The sequence below is a fragment of the Abrus precatorius genome, unplaced genomic scaffold (genome assembly GCF_003935025.1).
Source record: "Abrus precatorius isolate BTA unplaced genomic scaffold, Abrus_2018 Scaffold2, whole genome shotgun sequence".
NCBI classification, from domain to species: Eukaryota; Viridiplantae; Streptophyta; class Magnoliopsida; order Fabales; family Fabaceae; genus Abrus; species Abrus precatorius.
This window is the reverse complement of record NW_020874362.1, coordinates 14596180-14620201: the sequence shown is the minus strand read 5'-3', so window position 1 is coordinate 14620201 and position 24022 is coordinate 14596180. Positions and strand designations below refer to the sequence as shown.

At 31.4% G+C, this 24022-nt stretch overlaps 1 non-coding gene across 1 annotated transcript; it reads right to left on the bottom strand.

Annotated features, from left to right (window-relative positions):
• Positions 1–6302: 6302 nt before the first annotated feature.
• Positions 6303–6409, bottom strand: LOC113860480. The gene has a single exon (XR_003503932.1). It is a non-coding gene; the product is annotated as a small nucleolar RNA R71 (small nucleolar RNA).
• Between the last annotated feature and the right edge of the window lie 17613 nt (positions 6410–24022).

The following is a 24022-nucleotide window of genomic DNA, read 5'->3' as shown; positions in this document are numbered from 1 at the left end:
AAATAAACCTGATTTTCACCTGATTGAAATTCTGATTGTTGAATTACATAAGTTGTTTCTCCCATTCTTAACATGATTGTCATACTTGTATTTTTTTAAAAATAAAGCAGTCTTGCCATTTTATTCATGCAAATTCTTGAAGTAAATAGTGAACTGAATTGATGAATATTATCCATTTTCTTCCTTGGTGAGACTTGAGCCTTTTCATTCATTGATGTGTGACTAATCTCAAATTCTGATTCACTCTCTAAAACTTGCTTTGTTTCTTAACTGAATATGCTGTTTTGCACTAATCACATAAAGGATGGAGGCCATTATTCAGATTTACCTAATGAGCCAAATAGACTGCCTATCATTCTTGAATGTCCTAGTTAGCCCCTTTGAGCTGATAGCCTTTCTTTGATTAACCTCACTACAAGCTTTTCTAGAAAAACCATTTTACCTATTCAAATAGAAAAGAGGCAAATTGAGTTGAATCAAAAATAAGTTTTAAAACTAAGTTTGGGGTAACATCATGTTTCTAGTGCATTACTTGAGGACAAGCAATGTTCTAAGTTTCGGGTAGAGAAAAGGATTGACAAAAGGATTGAAATGAAATAAGAAAGTAAGAAAAAGTCATGCAAAGAAAATATGAAAAAGAAGTAGAAAGCTGCAAGTAAAAATAGAAAAATGAAAAAGAAATAAAAAGAAATCAGCAAATCAAAAAGGAAAAGGAAATTGGTAGATAATTTTGCAAAAATTTAAACTGTGATTGAAAGTTGATTAAGAATAGAAACAGTTGATGCAGCGCTTACTAAGTTTAAAAGCTTATCTACTCAATTTGCAACTTTTTCTGTTTGAAATTAGCTGCATTGATATCCTGAATTCATTGAAATCATACCTATCCTTGAGCCTTAATATTACCTAAAAGTCCTCTTGATATGTGATTAATTGTAAATTTGCAAAGGAGGTAGAGAATATAGGCAAGCTTATGGCAGAGTTTGATGAATTTGGTGATGCTGAGAGCAAACACAAGCTTAAACACTGATTGAGTTAGAGAAACACTTTCTAAGAGCTGTGATAATGTTTCTCAACTCTGTTTGCATGTAGCTTTAATGATTTGCTTGATTGAAATGAATGAGATTGTGCAGCAAACAGATAAGTCAAGTGTGACTATCATGATGAATGACTTAGTGAGAAAACAATTAGAATGCATTGAAGTAAAATGGATTTTTAATCTGAATTTTTCTGAAAAATGTAAAAAGTTTTTGGATTCCAATTAATAAGAATTTACACCCTTGATATGTTCTAATTTGCTTGAGGACAAGCAAAAATTCAAGTTTGGGATAGTGATGAATCCATATTTTACTAGTATTTTACAATAGTTTTTAGTGCAATTAATAAAGAAAACATGCTAGAAATAGTAGAAAACCCTTAAAAAAATAATAAAATGTTGCATGTCACTTTTAAACATAGTTATTTTAAAATTCATTGATTTTTTATGTAAAAAGTGACATTTCAAGTATGCTTTTGTAGGGAATTCTGAGCTAAGTTCATGAGGATTGGATGATCAAAGGAAAAATAGAAGAAAAGTAGCAAAAATTGGAGGAAAGAAGTTGATAATTGAAGAACAGCCTCTGAGTGATCACTTTCACTGGTGAAAGTGATCACTCCAGAACCATAAAATGAAGAAGAGCTTCTGCGTAATCACTTTTGCTGAAAAAAGTGATCGTTCCAGAGAGGTTGCAATGAGAAGAGCTTATGCGTAATCGCTTTTTCTAGAAAAAGTGAGCGTTCCAGAGAGTCCTCCAAGAAGAGTGACTGCGCGTGTTCACTATTATCCACAAAAGTGAACACACGCAAAAAGGTAGCTTCTGCGTGTTCACTATTTCTAGCAGAAGTGAACACGCGCATGACATTAGTAAGGGAAGCTTCTGCGTGGCTACTATTTTCAACAAAAGTGAACACTTTGAAGTGCGCGTGGCTACTATCACCAGCAAAAGTGAACACGCGCAAGTGAAAATGAAGAATTAGCTTCTACGTGATTACTATTGCTGGAAAAAGTGATCACGCCAGCAAAGCGGGAATTCTATAAAAGGCAGTTAGCTCAGGAATTTAGGGATTTTTTTGTTCATTTTTTATTTTCCATTTGTTTTTGTTGTTGAGAGAGTCAGAGAGGGAGATTGAGAACGAACACCAAGCTTCATTTCTTGAGGGATCAGATTGGAGATTCGCTTGAAGATGTTTCTTCTTTGTTCATTCTCTTCTGCTCTTCTCTTCTCTTTTTGTAATGTTTACCTAAACTCTTTGTGGTTAGGAATTGTGAATCTGAAATGGAAATGTTGAATTGATTTTGGATCTGAACTTTGAGTTTTGGATTGGATTGAGTGATTGATTCTGCTGTTAAAGTAGTGATTGAATGGAAATTTGATCAACTAATCAAAGAGGAACTCTTATTAATGGGAATTGAATTTGTTTCTCAGATCTGAATTAATTGCCAAGGTTATTGGTTTCTTAGGGATAAGATATCTTAATCTTGCAATCTTTTGGTTTCTCAAACTTAATGCAGCATTTGATTGGATTAGATCTAAGCGATTAGAGTGATTTGATTAGATGTTAGATTCATTAAGGCAAGGGATTGTCCTTTGATTAATATAACGTGAAACTGATTGTCATTCCATCTAAATGCTTAAAAGTTCAGAACTTTATTAATTCAATGTTGAAGTTTTGGTGAAACAATTTCCTAACTACTCTTTCTACATCTGTTTACTATATACTTTTGTACTAACTGTTCTGTTTTACTTTCTAATTTCATTTTTGATACATTCATACCAATTCCATCTGAAATTTGTAAAGCTCAACTAATTGTGATCTTGTGAAGTGGTAATTGATAACTTTATTCCCTGATGACGATACTTGGAACTCAATTTGATTCTAAGATTTTTTATAACTTACTACAACAACACTAGTACACTTGCTAGTCAGTTTACCTTCATTGCAATAACAGTTGTAAAAAGTGTGACACTGGGCATTAAAGGGTCCAAAGTAGTCACTTTCAACCTTCATAGTAGCAACTCCAGAAAGCTCCAGGGACGCCGTTTGGGAAGCAATATGTGTGTGGACACTATTGCCTTTTATAGTGGCTACACGTGTCCAAAGTAGCTACTTTCAGCATGAAAAGTGGCAACTCAAGAGAATTTGCAAGCCAACGTAGATATGCGTGGACATTCTCAAGAGCCAAAGTGGACACTTTCAAAGGCAAAAGTGGGCACTTTGCTGACATATCCTCCACTATATATAGATTTTAGGAATTAGGGTACAAGGGATATTGTTTTGATTTTTCTTTCATTTCCTTTGCCAAATTAGGACATTTTTCTTTTTAGAGCTTTGGAGCCTTGGGTGAGAGCCAGGGGTCCATTATAGGTTTTAATTTCCAATTTCCCTTTGATTCTCATTGAGTTTACATTAATGTTGTTTACGTTTCTGCATTCCCTTCTTTCATTTGTGAAGCCTATCCATATGGAGGGTTAAATTCTCTTGTAATTCCTAGTCAACTCACATGGTCCTTGAATTCTTGGGTTTAATGGAAATATTACTCTTTCTTTCCTTGGATTTATTAACCCAATCTCTGAATGAAATGAAATTTGCATGAAGGGAACATTGCTTAATGAACCCTAAATTACCCAAACGAAATTCTAATCCAAAATTGCTTATTTTTGATTAATCTTTGAGATTGCTTAATCTTAGGGATAGAGATTGGAGCCCATTAAGATGCTTAATTTTAATTGGGATGCTAAAGTTAATTTTTGCTTGTTAGATTAACTTAATTGATGAATCCATATTTTTACTGATATTTTAGCATAATTCTAGCTCATTTAATAAGGAAAATATATGAAGAAAGCAGAAAAACTCAGAAAAAGAGAATGATTGAAAGTTTTATTTCAATTTGTAGTTATTTTCGCATTTGTAGAATTTATGCTTAGTTCTTAAGGAATTTATCTTGTTTTTGAAGGAATAATCTGAGCAAAAGTCATGGAAATGGATTATCAATGGAAAGGAAGAGGAAGAATGGCAATGTTGGACTCCAAAATACAAGAATTATGGGATGTAAGCTGGGCGTGATCACTATTGTTAGTGAAAGTGATCATTCCAGAGCCTAAATGAGAAGAGGAGCCTGTGCGTAATCACTTTTATTTACAAGAGTGAGCGTTGCCAGTGTGCGTTATCACTTTCGCCAACGAAAGTGAACGTTCCAGAGAGACTTCATTCCTGATGAGCTGCGCGTTGTCACTTTCGCCAACGAAAGTGAGCGTTCTAGAGGCACTTGTATCAGGACAGCTTGCGCGTGGTTACTATTACTCACGAAAGTAATCACGCGCAGCCCTCGACCTCCTGCGTTGCCACTCTTATGAATTAAAGTGAATGTTCCAGAGAAGCCTTCAACTCTGCAAGTTGCGCGTGGTTACTCTTGCTCTTGAAAGTGAACACGCGCACTACATAAAGCTTCTGCGTGGTTACTCTTGTGAAGAAAAGTGACAACGCGCAGAACTGGGGTTTCTATAAATATATGAGTGAAGCGCGAAACTAGGGGTCTTTTGCTCATTTTCTGTTTTGTTAGTTAGATTCTCGTTGAGAGAGAGTGGAGAGAAGATTGGGGTCGAAGCTTGAAGCTCCAAGAAGAGGGATCGGATTGGAGCTCGTGGCCATGGCTGCTCTGCATTCTTCTTCATCTTCTTCTTCTTCTTCTTTCTCTATTTTTGTTGCAATGTGTGCTTAATTTCCCATAGTTAGGGGTTTATGGAACTCGAATTGATGTATTGATTTGACTTTATCTTCTGAACTTTAAGTTCTTGGATTAATTGAGTTGTTAATTTTGCTTTTCATGCAATCTTTGAATGGAAATTCATTTGATTAATCAAGAGGAATCTTTACCAATGGGAATTGGATTGTTTGCTCCGATCTGAATTGGCAACCAGAGTTTAGGGATTTCTTAGGGATAAGGAGACCTAATTCTGCAATCTTATAGTTCTAATTCTTAATGCAACCTGAAATTGAATCTCACCTAAGGGATTAGGGAGGTTTAGTGGATTGTTAGGGTCAATGAGTTAAGGAATTAACCTTTGGCTAGGTATATGTGAAACTGATTGTCAATTATTCAATTGCTTGAATGTTCAGAGGATTTAATTGGATTGATATTGATATTCTTATGAAGTAAATTCCTAACTATCCTTCATTGCTATTTCATTTCATCACAAATCTTATACTCTGTTTTTCTGCAAGTTCTTTACTTTTGATTGCTCTGATTATTGGTTTTATATGATACAACTCTCTTCCCAAATTTGTATGGCTCAAATGGTTATTTTTCTGTGAAGTGATAATTGAGTTCCTAATTCCCTGTGGAGACAATACTCGGATCTTAAATTTACTCATTACTTGCTGCAATCCTAGTGCACTTGCTAGTGTTTAGATTGCAAACAACAAGTTTTTGGCGCCGTTGCCGGGGAATTTGAGTTTCAATATCATTAGTAACATAAGAATAGCTAGATTGAGTATTTTGTTTCTCTGAATTTCTGTAGTATTAGTCTGTAGTTAGACATTTTGTCCATTCTGCATAATTCTGCGGCTTTTAAACTTGTGTTTCAATTACTTTTACTGATATTTGCTGCATAATTTTCGTGGTGCAGTTCTGAATACTAACTTGTAGTTTACTTTTGCTTCATTTTGATTTGTATATACGTGGCAAAAACAAAAACAAATCAACTCTAGTCTTTGATCCTGACATAGACATAACCTTAAGGAGATTGAGAAAAGAGTCTAGAGCAGAAAAAGTCATAGGGAGTGATAGTGAATTAGAAGCTGTCCATTCTCCAGAATTTTAGAACAATCCTAGAGTGAAAAGAACACCTACATCTTTGAGACAACTAAATTCAGAAATAGAGATGGCAGAACAAAATAGAATTAGAACATTAGGGGACTATGTAATTCCTAACATGCAAGGTTTTAACTCTTCTATAATCAGGCCAACTATTCAAGCCAACCATTTTGAGATTAAACCTGCCTTATTACACTTAGTCCAACAAGATCAGTTTTCTGGTGGAAATTCTGATGATTCTAACCTACATATTTCAAATTTTCTACAACTATGTGACACCATAAGAATAAATGGGGTTAGTGAAGAAGCCATCAGACTGAGACTATTTCCTTTTTCCTTGAGAGATAGAGCAAAATGCTGGTTACAAGCTCAACCACAAGGAAGCATTACAACTTGGACAGAACTTGTGAACAGGTTTCTAACCAAGTACTTCCCTCCATCCAAAGCTGCTAAGCTGAGAGGAGAAATTACATCCTTTGTTCAGCAAGATGGAGAATCATTGTATGAAGCTTGGGAAAGATACAAAGAATTGCTAAGAAGGTGTCCACATCATTGTATTCCAGATTGGATGCAATTGGAAACTTTTTATAATGGGATGAATGCAGTAACAAGAACAATGGTTGATGCTGCTGCTGGAGGTTCATTAAATACAAAGTCCTTGGAAGAAGCTCAGAGGATTATTGACATGATGGCATCTTCAATGTATCAGAATTCAAACTCAAGGAATCAAGGAAGAAACTTTGGTCATGAAGCTAAGGTTCTGGAAACTTTTCTTGCACAAAATCAGCCACAAAATCAAATGTTTTCAGAACAATTAGCTGCCTTAACACAACAAATCAACAATCTGCAAACAGGGAGTATGCCTACCAGTCAGCTAAGTTGTGATTTTTGTGGAGGAAACCAATGTAAATGGTGCATGTGAGGCATCCACAAGTGAACCACAAGAGCAAGTGAATTATATGAATAATTTTCAGAGACAATAGCCATCATATCCCCCTGGATTTCAATTTTTGAATAATAGAACTCAGCAGTATTCTAATTGGAATAATCAATATTCTGCTGCAAAGAATTCTAACTCAAATTTGCCTTTTTCTAATGCAGGTCCAGCAACACAACAGCCTTATTTTCAGAGGAATTCATCCACTCAACCTCAAGGAAATCAGAAATTTTCCAGACCTATGAATGAGAGGTTGACTGAGATGGAAGAAACTATGCTGCAATTCATGAAGGTGACTCAAACAAGCTTCAAAAACCAAGAAGCTTCCATGAAGAAACTAGAGACACAGATTGGACAATTAGCTGAACAACTATCCAGCAAGGATGAAGGAAGATTTCCAAGTAATACAGTAATCAATCCTAAGGATCAATGTCAAGCTATAACTACAAGAAGTGGAGCTGTAGTTGCAAGTCCTAAACCAGAAGAAAAGAAAGTAAATGATGTAGTAGAGAGAAAAATTGAACAAGATCTGCAACAAGGAAATTTTAAACTATTGAAGAAAGACCATTTAGAAGAAAAAGAAAAAGTTCCCATGAATTCTGAAAGGAAAACAAAAAAGCAACTCTTTGAGGAAGCTTGTAAGCCAATAGACCCAGAAAAATACAAGAGGCTGCCTTATCCTCAAAGAGTCCAAAATCCTAAACAAGAGGAACAATTCGAAAGGTTTATGAATGTCTTTAAGAAATTACAAATTAACATTCCTTTTGCAGAAGCTTTGGAGCAAATGCCTTCATATGCAAAGTTCATGAAAGAACTACTTTCCAGAAAAAGGAAGCTAGACCATGACAAAACAGTACCTTTGACAGAGGAGTGCAGTGCCATTCTTAAGAGAAAACTTCCTCAAAAGTTAAAAGATCCTGGATCATTTAGCATTCCTTGTGAAATATGAAACTGCACTGTGGGAAGAGCATTGTGTGACTTGGGAGCAAGCATAAATCTGATGCCATTAGCTGTTCTACAGAAACTTGGCATAAAGGAAGTGAAGCCTACCAACATTACACTGCAGCTAGCTGATATATCATACACTTATCCATATGGAGTTGTTGAAGATTTATTAGTTAAAGTTGACAAGTTCATTTTTCCTGCAGATTTTGTAATTCTGAACATGGAAGTGGATTCTAACATTCCTTTGATCCTAGGGAGGCCATTTCTTGCAACCGGGAGAGCTTTAATAGATGTGCAAAAATGTGAAATTATGCTTCGAGTTCAAGATGAGAAGGTAATATTTCATGTGTTTGAAGCTTTAAAATATCCAGTTGAAGATAATACATGTATGAAGGTAGATATACTGGATGCTTTTATTACACAACACCATATGAAAGAATTTGATGAAACTGCTGTATTAGAAGAAATAATATCTGCAGGGAATGACAAATCTGAAACTCTGAATGAAGAAGATATCATGGAAATGCAGCAGCAATTGGAAGCTCTACCGATGCAAAAACCTGCAGAAAATTTAGTGAAATAAGAGCTGAAAAAGGACGCTAAAGAAGAAGAAAAGCAGAAGCTAGAATTGAAACAACTTCCTTCACACCTGCGGTATGCATTTCTGGATGAGAAACATGAAAATCCAGTCATCATCAACAATGAACTTAAGGAAGAACAAGAGGAAAAATTGTTAAGAATCTTAAGAGAACACAAATCTACAATTGGCTGGAGTATTGCAGATCTGAAAGGTATAAATCCCTCATTTTGTAAGCACAGAATTTTATTTGAAGAGAATTTTAAACCTGTTATGTAGCCATAAAGGAGGTTAAACCCAGCCATGAAAGAGGTAGTTAAAAAAGAGGTCATGAAGCTGTTAGATGCAGGAATAATATACCCTATTTCTGACAGCAATTGGGTAAGTCCAGTCCAAGTTGTTCCAAAGAAAGGTGGTATGACAGTTGTACCTAATGAAAAGAATGAACTTGTCCCTACTAGGACTGTGACTGGATGGAGAATGTGCATAGACTATAGGAAATTAAATAATGCAACCAGAAAATACCATTTCCCACTACTATTTGCAGATCAAATGCTAGAAAGACTTGTTGGACATTCATTTTATTGTTTTCTTAATGGGTATTCAGGATATAATCAAATAGTTGTGGATCCTTTGGATCAAGAGAAAACTACATTTACATGTCCATTTGGAGTCTTTGCATATAGGAGAATGCCATCTGGTCTGTGTAATGCCCCTGCCACTTTCCAAAGATGCATGCTTTCTATTTTTTCTGATTTAGTAGAAAACATCATAGAAGTGTTCATGGACGATTTCTCTGTTTTTGGTGATTCTTTTGATGATTGTTTAGCTAATCTATCCACTGTTTTGCAGAGATGTCAAGATACTAACCTTGTGTTGAATTGGGAGAAGTGCCATTTCATGGTACAAGAAGGCATTGTCCTTGGTCACAAAATTTCAGAGAAAGGAATGGAGGTGGACCAAGCTAAGATAGAAATCATTAGTAAATTGCCTCCACCTATCAATGTTAAGGGAGTTAGAAGTTTTTTAGGACATGCTGGTTTTTATAGAAGATTCATAAAAGATTTTTCTAAGATTGCTAAACCCTTGAGTAATTTACTTATAAAAGATGCAGATTTCATATTTGATGATAATTGTTTGCATGCATTTTCTGTTTTAAAAGAGAAACTGATTTCTGCACCTATTCTTGCAAAACCAGATTGGAAATTACCTTTTGAACTCATGTGTGATGCAAGTGATAGTGCAGTGGGTGCTGTGTTAGGATAGAGAAAAGATAGGAAATTACATGCTATCTATTATTCAAGCAAAGTGTTAAATCCTGCACAAGTGAATTACACAACAACAGAAAAAGAACTTTTAGCTGTTGTACATGCTTTTGATAAGTTTAGACCATATTTAATGGGTTCAAAAGTGATTGTATACACTGATCATGCTGCTCTTAAATACCTTTTGACAAAACAGGATACAAAACCCAGGTTATTAAGATGGATTTCGCTACTCCAAGAATTTGAGCTAGAAATCAAAGACAAGAAAGGAAAAGAAAATTGTGTAGCAGACCACTTGTTCAGACTTCCTTTGGAGAGTTTAACCATTGAATTATTGGAAATAAATGAAGAATTTCCAGATGAAAAGCTGTTTGCAGTGGAAAACATGCCTTGGTTTGCTGACATTGCAAATTTTAAAGCCACTCAATTCATTCCAAAGAGGTTTACTTGGCAGCAAAAGAAGAAGTTCTTATATGACAGCAAATTCTATGTGTGGGAAGACCCATATCTGTTCAAAATTGGAATAGATGGGTTAATTAGAAGATACATTCCACAAAGTGAGCAAGCTGAGATACTATGGCATTGTCACAATTCAGAATATGGAGGCCACCATGCAAGTTCAAGGACTGTTGCAAAAGTCTTGCAAGCAGGTTTCTTTTGGCCTACACTCTTCAAAGATGCCAAGAAGTATGTGGAAAACTGTGATAAATGTCAAAGAACTGGAAATATTTCAGGAAGACATGAGCTGCCATTAACCAACATCCTAGAAGTGGAACCATTTGATGTATAGGGGATTGATTTCATGGGACCATTTACCCCATCATTCTCACACGAATACATTCTAGTTGCAGTGGATTATGTGTCTAAATGGGTAGAAGCAATTCCCACCAGATCAAATGATGCAAAGGTAGTGATTTCTTTTATAAGAAAGAACATTTTTTCAAGATTTGGTGTGCCTAGAGTGCTGATAAGTGATGGAGGTACTCACTTCTACAACAAGTATCTTGAAGCTATATTAATGAAATATGGTGTGAAGCATAAGGTTGCTACTCCATACCATCCACAAACAAGTGGACAAGTGGAGGTTTCAAATAGAGAGATCAAGCAAATTCTAGAGAAAGTAGTGAACAGTTCAAGGAAGGATTGGTCAAAGAAACTGGATGACTCACTGATAGTCATATTTTAATACATCTTTCTCTCTATGTTTTCGATTTAATTGAGTCTTTTTAGTATATTATTTTGATGTGTTAGTTTAGATTTGTGTTGGTAAGTCATTTAGGATTTAAATTTAAATCTTTCTTAATTCCCGCCATAAATTCTTGTTTTGACACAGTTTCTTGAAAAGACCATATCTGGAGCTACACTACTCGGAATTGGACAAAATTGGTGTCCCTGGAAAGATAAGAGAGATATCTACAACTTATCTGTTGCAATAAAAGCCCATTTTGAACATCTTCAGGCCCAAAAATGCGTCACAATGTTGCGGTCCTGTAATGAATTTTTCAGAATTTGGTTTTATTGTTAACATTACTTAATTAGGGTTTTAGGAACCTCGTTAGGAAGCTGGGCCTTAATTAAGCTCAATTATTTTGTCTTTAAATAGGGTTTATGATTTCGTGTGGGGATATTCTTCCCTCTTTTTTGCCTTAATTTTCAGAATTTTTAAATAAAAGCTTTCGTAAGGATTCCTCTCGTCTCCCTCTCTTTTATTTTCAGAAACTTCATCCCCTTCTCTAATTGGTCGAGCAACATGATTATGAAGCAAGGCTAATTCATCAACCGGTTCAAGGTTTCAAAAACTACATTGCATTCGAGTTTCAAAATAGGTTTTATCGAATTCCTCCTTTCCTTCCTCTTTTCTAATTAGGTTAATTACGTTTTTCATGATATGGAATTTTCGTTGCATCCTAAATAGAAAGAATAGGTTAATTTCAGATTTGAATTAATTGGATTCACCTAATTTAATCAATCAATTGTTCTAAATTTTTTTAAAGCATTGGGTTTGCGATTGCGGTTCTTGTTTTGATGGAATTCATAATCTAGATTTAGATTTTAGGGTTGTTGATGCGCATTGAATTAGTGTGATGGGAAATTCGTTGGGATCATATTTGTATGAACGACGAGAATTGCATTGTAGGGATTGAGATCTTGAATTGGTTGAATTTCATAATCCTTAATTTTTATTTTTGTTATTTTGTCGTTTAAATTCAAAACAAATCCTCCCCCAATCTAATTTGAAATTGCATGATGGAACTAAAAATAAAATGCATTTTATGTCCTTGAGAGATGACCTAGGTTTGCTTCTTGTATTGCATAAATTTTTGAGAAAATCTAGCTTGTTTGATACCATTGCGACGTGGTTATCACTCACTGTGGGCATATAGAACTGCTTTTAAAACTCCAATTGGTATGTCTTCATATCAGCTAGTATTTGGAAAGGCCTGTCACTTACTTCTAGAGCTGGAGCACAGAGCATATTGGGCTACCAAGTGGCTTAACTTTGATTTGTCAAGTGATGGAAAGAAGAGAGTTTTACAGTTGTATGAATTGGAAGAATTCAGACAACAAGCTTATGAGAATGCAAAGTTGTACAAAGAAAGAACCAAGAGGATCCATGACAAATTTATTCTGCAAAAAGATTTCAGACCTGGCCAACAAGTACTATTATTCAATTCAAGATTAAAATTGTTTCCAGGGAAACTAAAATCTAGATGGTCTGGACCATTTTTAATTAAGGAAACTTCTCCCGTTGGAGCAATTCTTATAGAAGATCTGAAAACAGGAAGAGAATTCAAGGTCAATGGCCAAAGATTGAAGATCTATCATGGAGAGGAGTTTACAAGGAACATATCATGCATGAAACTGGTTTTTCTTGAGTGAGAAACATTTAATGTCAAGCTAATGACATTAAAGAAGCGCTTTGTGAGAGGCAACTCACATTTCTAACCCAATTTATTGAAACTCAAATTCCCCGGCAATGGCGCCAAAAACTTGTTGTTTGCAATCTAAACACTAGCAAGTGCACTAGGATTGCAGCAAGTAATGAGTAAATTTAAGATCCAAGTATCGTCTCCACAGGGAATTAGGAACTCAATTATCACTTCACAGAAAAATAAACATTTGAGCCATACGAATTTTGGAATGAGATTTGTAACATATAACAGCAGTAAACCAAAGCAATTAAAGCAAAGAACTTGCAGAAAAACAGAGTATAAGATTTGTGATGAAATGAAATAGCAATGAAGGATAGTTAGGAATTCACTTCACAAGAATATCAATATCAATCCAATTAGATCTTCTGAACATTCAAGTAATTGTATAATTGACAATCAGTTTCACATATACCTAGCCAAAGGTTAATTCCTTAACTCATTGACCCTAACAATCCACTAAACCTCCCTAATCCCTTAGGTGAAATTCAATTTCAGGTTGCATTAAGAATTAGAACTATAAGATTGCAGAATTAGGTCTCCTTATCCCTAAGAAATCCCTAAACTCTGGTTGCCAATTCAGATCGGAGCAAACAATCCAATTCCCATTGGTAAAGATTCCTCTTGATTAATCAAATGAATTTCCATTCAAAGATTGCATGAAAAGCAGAATTAACAACTCAATTAATCCAAGAACTTAAAGTTCAGAAGATAAAGTCGAATCAATACATCAATTCGAGTTCCATAAACCCCTAACTATGGGAAATTAAGCACACATTGCAACAAAAACAGAGAAAGAAGAAGAAGAAGATGAAGAAGAATGCAGAGCAGCCATGGCCACGAGCTCCAATCCGATCCCTCTTCTTGGAGCTTCAAGCTTCGACCCCAATCTTCTCTCCACTCTCTCTCAACGATAATCTAACTAACAAAACAGAAAATGAGCAAAAGATCCCAGTTTTCGCGCTTCAATCATGTATATATAGAAACCCCAGTTCTGCGCGTTGTCACTTTTCTTCACAAGAGTAACCACGCAGAAGCTTTATGTAGTGCGCGTGTTCACTTTCAAGAGCAAGAGTAACCACGCGCAACTTGCAGAGTTGAAGGCTTCTCTGGAATATTCACTTTTATTCATAATAGTGGCAACGCAGGAGGTCAAGGGCTGCGCGTGATCACTTTCGTGAGTAATAGTAACCACGCGCAAGCTGTCCTGATACAATTGCCTCTGGAACGCTCACTTTCGTTGGCGAAAGTGACAACGCACAGCTCATCAGGAATGGAGTCTTCTCTGGAACGCTCACTTTTGTTGGCGAAAGTGATAACGCACACTGGCAACGCTCACTCTTGTAAATAAAAGTGATTACGCACAGGCTCTTCTTCTCCTTTAGGCTCTGGAATGATCACTTTCACTAACAATAGTGATCACGCCCAGGCTGCATCCCATAATTCTTGTATTTTAGAGTCCAACATTGCCATTCTTCCTCTTCCTTTCCATTGATAATCCATTTCCATGACTTTTGCTCAGATTATTCCTTCAAAAACAAGATAAATTCCTTAAGAACTAAGCATAATTTTTACAAATGCGAAAATAACTACAAATTGAAATAAAACTTTCAATCATTCTCTTTTTCTGAGTTTTTCTGCTTTCTTCATATATTTTCCTTATTAAATGAGCTAGAATTATGCTAAAATATCAGTAAAAATATGGATTCATCAATCACCTAGTTAATTGCTATACTGACACATGCATGTGGGCCCAAACTATTTTTTTCTTCCTTTCTTTCTTTCTAGGAAGGATCAGGAGTTCACTGCCACCAACCATTTTTGGTCATAACCATCTCATCAGATAGTTTCAAAGGATAGCTCAACTGATTCTGAGAATCCATCGGGTTCTGTCAGGACAATCCAGTTTTGCAGTGAGAACCGACAGCACAGGGTTGCGAGCCCTGGCCTTTGCCCGGCTCAATCACACCTGACTATCCCTAAGACTAACCTGGAGTCTCCCCTAGATTTCGTATACTTCCTATCCAACACCATTATCATTACATGCTTATGATGCATGAACCTAATTTTAGTATTTTAATTAGGTATTAAACATTTCTTTTTAATCAACAACACATGTTTCAAAATTCCACCGATAATCCGGCAGAGTTTCCTTTATAATTCAGATATTTCCAAATTTTCTTCTCTCTGCAAAACAGCCAGAAAATTCTAATGCACTTCTAATTTTAAGCAAAGACTCACCACTATCACATTTCACAACTTTTCAGCTATTTCAATGGCTCTCAAATACCTTTTCCCAATTATCACCACATTTCAAAATACTCATTTAAAATAATACTTTAAAATAAATTAAAATACTTTAAATTATTTAAATATGTATATAGCTATACTTTAAATATATAAAAATTATTAAATAAATTTTGATCAAACCACTTGAAATTAAAGAAGATTTTTAAAAAAAAATCATTTTCTTAAGAAGAAAATTAACCACAATTCTATTTATCAATTTCTAAAACACTTTTTTCAAAACCCATCAAATTTTATCTCAAATTTTTCCCTTTTTTTTATATATCTTTATTTCACAATTCTCAAATTCTTTTTAACTTTCAACATACCTTCTATATGCTCACTCCACATAAATGATAGTTCATTCCACAACTATTTTAGGCAATCAATTATTTATACTGAATTCAACAAACAATTATCATAAAAGCATCATCACATATAAAATCAATCTCAAAAAAGGAATATCAAACAATTGTACACTAAGTACAGAAATAATTATAAATTCCTTCAAATAATTTATACATACATAGCAAGGAATAAAACACCTCATCTCCCAACGTTTTTCTACTACACCCTTGAAAATAGATATGTCCTCCCTTACCTTGAAGTGTATACCGATTTTTCTCACCAACGTCCTCTTTCACCACTTCTCAAATCACGATCCTAACCAAATAATCACACATAGTCATGATCAATGTTAAGAGGCATTAATCACCCAACCCTCTACTAGTGAGTTAAAACTATCATTTTCTAATTTTTGCAAAAAAAATGGCTTACAGGTCTTACAATTATTTTCTATGATGTAAATGGAATACTATAAGCCTAAAGGTGATTAAAAATAATTATTTTTCCCTCATAACACTCTTGGGACAGCACCTCTAGACCAAGGGTTTTGAACCCCCAAATGCATTTTTAACAAAATAAAAAGCACCAAAATTATTTATTATAAAATATAGAAGGATTAAGCTAATTAAAACGTAATTTAGAAACAAAATTTTTGGACAAAATCTCACCCTCATGCCACTGTTCCAGCACCTAAAAAGAGGGAAAAAATAAAAAATTTAATCGGTTCAAAGTGCTCAAAATGATAAAAATAGGTGAAATATTAAAAATTTTTAATGAACTTACTTGGAAAATCAAAAGATTAGAGTAAAAGAAGTTTCAAAACTTTTGGAAGGAGAAGAAGAGCACTCTACGGTAGCCAAGAGAGAAGAAAATGAATTGGATGCATTGATCTTATCTTAAATAGTGAAAATAATAATATAATATTAAAATTTTCACTAATTTTTTTGTAATTAATTGAAATAATTAGATAAAAATCCCAAAATTTAAAAATAATCATAAAATATATTAAACATAATTATAAAATGATTTTTGACACTATTGATTCTTTAGTTGGTGTCCAAAATTTTTACACACAATTTCTGCTCGAGCATATAATTTACCTAAAATTAACCAGAAAATCCAAAAATGTTCATTAATTACAAAATAATATTTATAAATAAAATATAAATTTTTATATTTTTTTATTATTATTATTTTAAAATAAAATATTATTTTTAGCTTTATACCGTAATTTTAACAAGTACAAATGCATACTGTTTTGAAACTTAAAAATTTTAAAATTAAAAATTACGAAAAATTTCTTTAAAATATACCTAATAATTTTATTTAAAGTATCTCATGTTAATTCTATCACAATTTTCCTTAAAAAAACCAAGAACTATACTTTAACTTAGAACTATATTAATAAATTAATCATTTAGCAAAAACAAAAATGTTACACTATTTGTGGTCACTATTCACGCTGAAAATATTTTGCACACGTACTATGCGTTTACTATATGTAGATGTGATGTCATGCTGATGTCACTGATGATGTCATCGATCACTGTACATAGGCAATTTCACTATTCATACGCGGTTTTAGTATTCATAGGCGATTTTACTGTTCATCGACATTGTTCATAGATGGTTTTACTATTCACATTTTTTTTTAACACTTAGGAAGATTTACAATCTAGATACTCGTCTGTTTCTCTTGAATACCTTCAGTCATACTTTTCTATAATTTATTATCATAAGAAATCTGTTCCTTTTAATTTATTATTCTTCTATTTTTAGCTCAACAAAATTTATTTTTCATATTCATTAACAACTGCGCAATTATGGAAGTAATTCTTAGTAACAGTCCCTGCGGATACAACAATTAGTACTCTATTTTTCACAATACTACTCTGATAATGGGTACACTTACCCAGTAGTCAGTTTTTACATACTAGGCTCATTGATTTCCAAATTTTATTACTTGCTACAACTACCTAGTGCACTTGCTAGTTAGTATCTCTCTCAAATTTTACGTAACACTGCTCGTATCGAGGATACTAGAGTTAAGGAACTTATAGGCAAGTCTATTCAGTTAGTAAAGGTTGTTTGGGACCCAGTAACTGGTGATGTCACATGGGAGTTAGAGGAAAGAATGAGAGAATTGTACCTTCATCTTTTCTCTAAAGGACAAAAATTTATTTTCAGGGGAGAATTGTTAGACTTGTAATCTATTATTGAGTAATCTATAATATTTTATACTTGTTAAATGTTAATTAAAGGATTATTTGGTATTAGAATAGATATAAATGGAGTTTGAAATTATTTTTAAAAAAAAAAGGTGAACAGTCACGTGAACAGTGACGTACCATGATGTCATCAGTGACGTCACCCTGATGTCACATACACAAACAGTACGTGTACAGTATGCATGCACAGTGTTTCTAGCGGTGAACAGTGAATTTTAAAAAAATTATAAAAAAGAGGCTTCACACGAAATTTTCATTTCTTCACTCCTATCCAAGGTTCTCAAAGGTTCCAAGGCCATATACCACCATTTTCTCTCATATTAAACCCTCCTAAACTTATATTTATCTTTAGATCTGTGATTCTGCGTCTGTTCTAAGGGATTTGAAGTTAGTTTCTTTAAGTTTAAAGTTAGATTCACCGTTTGGTTCTCTTCTCCTTCTCTTTCTCATAGAAGTTCATGGTGTTCTTAGGAGAAACTTTGTTCTAAATGTCAAATCTTCGATAAATCTTGTGATAAAACAAGTAATATTCGATAGATCTGAAGTGAATCACCGTTCTAAGATAAAGGAAGCTTACTTTAGTCTATGAAATATGTTTTGAACGGTTTAATATGCTATTAAAGAAAGGTTTGAGTCAGTTTTGTTAGATCTCTTTGGTAAAAGCTGAGATATAAAGGATTTAATACTTGAAAGTTACTTTTCTATGTTGTAGCTGCTGATAACTGATTTAATAACACTGAGATTTGGCTGATTTATTATAAACTTGTCTTAGTTGAGCTGTTGAAATGATTTTAGTTGTGTTGCATCATGCTGAAATATATGTCTTGCATCATTATAGAGCCAAGTTACACATTTAGGTGGGTAAACGTGTAATGGTAGAGCATGCTGAGCTATGCTATATTGTGCTGTCTGAATCCAGATACTGGAATGGGTCACTCCCGGACCGATTCGACTCCTTCTAGGTTACTTAGGCTGTGAAACCAGTTGGAAACTATTTTTCATGTTATGCATTAGATGGGCTGGTAATGCATAGGACTGTTGATGTGAGTAATACTTTGCTCTATATATACGATTTCATTTTATTTTTTTTTATATGCTCACCCTTGCATATCTGTCTATGTCGTTGTGTGCGTGTGTACTGCGATGATCGTATGGTGGTACATGAGCAGATGTAGCAGGTGTTGCATCTACTTCACAGGCTGAAGGGCCAGTGAAGAAATGTTAGAAGCTAAAGTCAAGTAATTTTGCATCAAAGTCTTTTTTTCTTATATTTTGAGACCTCATGTAGATGGAGCTACGTAGTATAATTTTGTGTATTTTGAATATTATGAACTAAATGTAATATTATGTTGTTCCATTGGATATTTGTTGTAAGAAACTTTGTTTTATTTTAAACAAGAAGTGAATTTTATACTTATATTCTCTATTATTTATCTATCTTAAATAAGTATGTGGTATAGAAATAATGTTTTTGGTTCTTTATAAAAGGAGTCGTGACAAGGTGCAAGAGAAATGTTTGAGATGAACTTGGATAAGTTTAGAGAGAATTGAGATGAAGAATGAAAAACACCTTAGGCTTGCATGAAAAATGAGTGAAAGTTCTTCCCTTTCGCATGCATGTCTTTAAGTAGAAATTGTCTTGATTTTGGCCCTCCCCTAAGGTACCTCAAGGCTGCACCCTTCTCTCAGAAGTGTTTGGATTAAATTTTGGTCCCTTTTTAACTCATTCCACAAGCCTACACATGTGCACATTTGTAAAAGTCTAAAATGCTCATTCATGATAGATTTTGTACTTCTAATTGGATTCTAACCTTTCAAGTTCCATTCCAATCATTCCAATTAATTTTGAAACTTATTTTGTTTAAACCCAATGGACATGGTTATGGTTCAATTAGATCTATTTTGGATGAGAATTAATCTAATCATTAATACAAATTACTCATTATTAGTCTTATCTCCTTAAAGATTAATTTGTTGATTCAGCTTGACTTCATTGGCTCTTGAGAAATACACCCATCCAGCTGGGATTAAATTATAATTAACCTTATTCCTTAATCATGATTAGTCTCATGTGGATTCTAATGAGTCACATGGCTCCCTACTACTATTCCTAGCCTACTTTCCTTCGTTTACAATTGATTTTTGGGCCTTTTTTTGGATAATTTTGGGTAATTTCTATACCTGATCTTTAGACTCTATACTTTCACGTCCATAACCTCTATATATGGGATATCCATCATAAAAAATTTTTAATTCATTTCCTTCATTTGCTTGTACAAAATAAACTTCCATTCTGGGTGTTTTTAGGGGTATTTTAGTCATTTTTTATAATTTTATTTATTTTCTATTTTTGGATATTTATAGGCCTCTTATAATTCATATAAAACTATTTTAGATAGTCTAAAAATATTAAATAGATTTTTGAATATTTATCTTTATATATTACTTTATTTTTTACCGATCAGAACCACTTCAATAAATTTTACTAAAAAAAATTTTAATTCTCAAATCTATATGTACTATTTATTTCTAATGCAATGAGATTAACATAATTCAATAATCATTTATAAAATAAGAAAAAATTTAGAGTGTTACAAATGAGATGATAGTGAGAAATAATTATTGAAAATAGGGACATTTTAGAACATGAATGGTTGGGTGCATGCTTCTTTCATAGAATCTGGTCCTTGTATCACTTGAGTATAGCTTCAGGTGGATGCTCATTTGCAACGAGAATTAGGAAATTTTAGTCTTGTGTTGCATGCGGTTGCATACCTTCGTTTTGACATTTTGTGGGTTGTATCCTATTTGAATTTTGGTGTAGTAAATTTTTGCATGTCCCTAAGAGCTATTGATTTGGGCTTATAAGAATGGGAACTACGAAGCTAATATTCACGTGAAAAGGGTTGAAAGGGTGTAGTTGGTCTCAATTTTTTATTTTTGCTCAAATACTAGTCATTCTCTTATCCATTTTGATCAAGCAGCCGAGAAAAAGAATGGTCTCTGCCATGTGGCCCTTGGATTTTGTATGCATGGTATAAACGTTCTTGCAATTTTTTATCCTCCAAGTTGTATCGAGAAAGAGTTTCAGAAATAGAGGCTTGAACTTTGAGAATGACAATGTAAGTTGTATTCTTCTTTCTTACTAATAAAACTTAAAACAATAATTAGAGACTTCATTTTTTTTTTAATGGAAAAATGAGATGTTACATTTTACCAATCCCTAAATCTGAAAAAGATCTTACACTACTTTTTCCTTTTATTTCTGAACAAACAAAACTTCTCATTAGTAATTTAATCCCTCCTGATATGGTTAGTGGGTATACTACCCCTAATGGATTTTTTTCCTTAAACTACCTATAAGCTAATTTCAAAACCTAAAATTTCAATTTCAACTAATTTTGGCTTGTTTTCTGCAATTTAGAAAGTGGCATGGGCCTCTTAGAATTAAGATGTTTTTTTGAAAAATTGATTAACAGATGAGAAAAAAGAATAAATGACTTTTTAGCATCTAATATCTACACTAGATGTTATAGAGACCATGAATCTATTATGCTTGCTCTTCTTTAGAAATCTAGAATAGTTGGCATTGGTTTATAAAATCTAGTGTTCATTCTTTAGCATTGGTTTAGATAGTTGGCTTTACTTCAATTTGAATAATTTGTTTTTTGATTATTTCAATAATTAGAACATTCAATTTGATTTTACAATATGGCTTCTTTTGTAAAATAGCAATGACTGGATTTTTAACAATAGAAATCTTTACCAAGAATTTATTTGGAATTTATTATCAGTCCAAAATTATGTTAATTCTATTAAATTTGAAGTAGATTTTTGTTCCTTTTTTTCTCACAAGACTTGCAAACAGAAACTCCTAATTCGTTGGTCTCCTCCTCAAATCAGCCAGTTCAAATTAAATGCTCCTAGTTGGTTGGTCTCCTCTTCAAATCAGCAAGTTCAAATTAAATGTTGATGGCTCAGTTTGCTACAACAAAAATTAGCATCTTGTGAGGAATTAAATAGAAATGTCATCAACGCATTTTTTAAGCTGCTTTTGCGAAAAAATTTGAGTCTTTGCTATGCTCTTAAGGATGAAACAGGCCATGGCAGGTCAGGTCAGGCTTTACTTTAAATAACATAATTATTAAACCTAAGTCTGGCCTAATATCTGTTAAAAGTTTTATTTTCAGTCTGACCTGACCTGGTCTGAAAACTGTTAACAAAGCCTGTTACAAAAAAAAAATTCTTAATATTAATGAAAATATAAATATTTTATTATCAAATTAGTTTACATATTTTTTTACTTTTCATCTATGTTATTGATAATTATTAAATAAATATAATAATTTTTAAAATATTATTTGAACACTAATTATAAATGTTTCATATTAAATAAATTTTTATTTATATTTTTTATTTATTTTTTATAAATTATTAAATTATTACAGATTTTAATTTTTTTAGATCATATTTTATTTGTTTAAAGACATCTTATATTTAATAAATAAAGTCATAATAAACACATAAAATTAATCACAAAAAATAACATTTACACAATTTATTAAATCAGCTGAAAGAAAATTATTATATTTTAAAAAATAAATAAATTTAAATTCAATAAAATGTATACATATATATATATAATAACAATAATAACAACTATTAAATTAAAATAAAAATAAAATAATTACAAAATATTTAATTTTATTTATTTCATTAATTTTTTATTTTCAATTAACAAATACAGGTCAAATTAACAACACTATAACATTAATATAATATAAAAAAATATTACTAATACAATAAATTAAAATATATACTTATATATAAAATATAAATTGATAAATTATCTAATAATTTAATTTTTTATTTATGTAAATATTTATAAATTATTGAATTTTAAATATATGTTAATAACTATAATTAAGTATTAAAGATTTTAATTATTTTTAATAATAATTATATTTTGTTTGTGTAAAGATATCTTATATTTAATAAATAAAATCACAATAAATATATAAAATTGATAACAAAAAATAATACTTACAAAATTTGTTAAATCAGTTAAAAAAATATTATATTTAAAAAATTAAATAAATAGTTATTGTAAAAATTATAGATAAAAAATATTTATATTATAAAATTTAAGAATGCAGAAAAATAACATATGAACATAGTAAGAGTTAATAAAATTTATATTTAAATTAAAATAACTTATATTTATAAACTTTTATCTTAATTAAAAAATGTGATAAAACTTTATATATATATATATAATGACAATAATAATAACTATTAAATTAAAAATAATTATAAAATATTTAATTTTATTTATTTTATTAATTTTTATTTTAAATTAACAAATATACATAAAATTAACTACATTATGACATTAATATAATATAAAAATATTACTAATACAATATATTAAAATATATATATATATTATAAATTAATAAATTAATTAATAATTTAATTTTTATTTATTCGTTTTTTTAAAATATTTATTAATTATTAAATTTTAAATGTATATTAATAACTATATTTTTTTTTAAAATCTATTTATATTTATGTCAAATTCATGAAAATAATTATTTAAAATTTAACATATTTATATTTACGTATGTTGATGTGTAGCTGGTATATAAAATTTTTTTATAAATATTTTACTCAAAAAATTTATACTAATAAAAATAAAATACATATTAAGTTACAAAAAGTATATATTATTATATATAATTTATTTAAAATTATATTATTTAAATTATTTATTATATGATTCTATTATTTATATATATATATATATATATATATAGTATATAAAAAAATTTATTTTATTTTTTTATTATATTTTTATAAAATTTTAATTTCGAATAAAATATAATTTATATTTAAATAATTTTTATTTATTATAAAAAAATAATTAAACATAAATATTAATAAAATAATTAAATAATAATAATAAAATTAAAAATATAAAAAAATATATTAATATAATATTATTATTTCATTTTTTAATTTTATTTCATTCAGTTTTGATTGCGTTTTGTTCCTGTTTAAAGATTTAATCACTTTTTAATTTATTTAAATGTAACAAATATGATAATTTATTATTTAAAAATGTAATTGTGTATAAATATTTTTAATTTTTAATAAAATATAATTTCTATTTATTATAATTATAAATAAAAAATAATTATAACATAATATATTAATTTAATATAACAAAATTAAAAATATATTATTAAATATCTTTATTAATTAAACATATTTTGACAGCTGTATTTTTAAATTATATATATATATATATAGGTTAGCATGTCAGACTTAACAGACTTCGAAAATAACTCAGCCTAGTTTGTTTACTTAAACAGAGCTTAAAAAAAATCTAAACCTTATTTGTTTATTAAAAAAGTTAAGTTTAAACCAAACTAGACTGTAGGCCCCTATTACACGACCTGACCTATTTTCATTCCTATCTGCTCTCCATGCAAAATTTTGTGCTATCCTTATTAGTCTTCAACTTATGCATAAGCTTGCCTAATATGGAATAGTTGTAGAACTTACTCCAAAATAACAATCCAGACGATTAGTTATAATATCCCTAATAATCATATATTATCAATTTAGTTTCGGTCATATAGAAAGACTAATTATT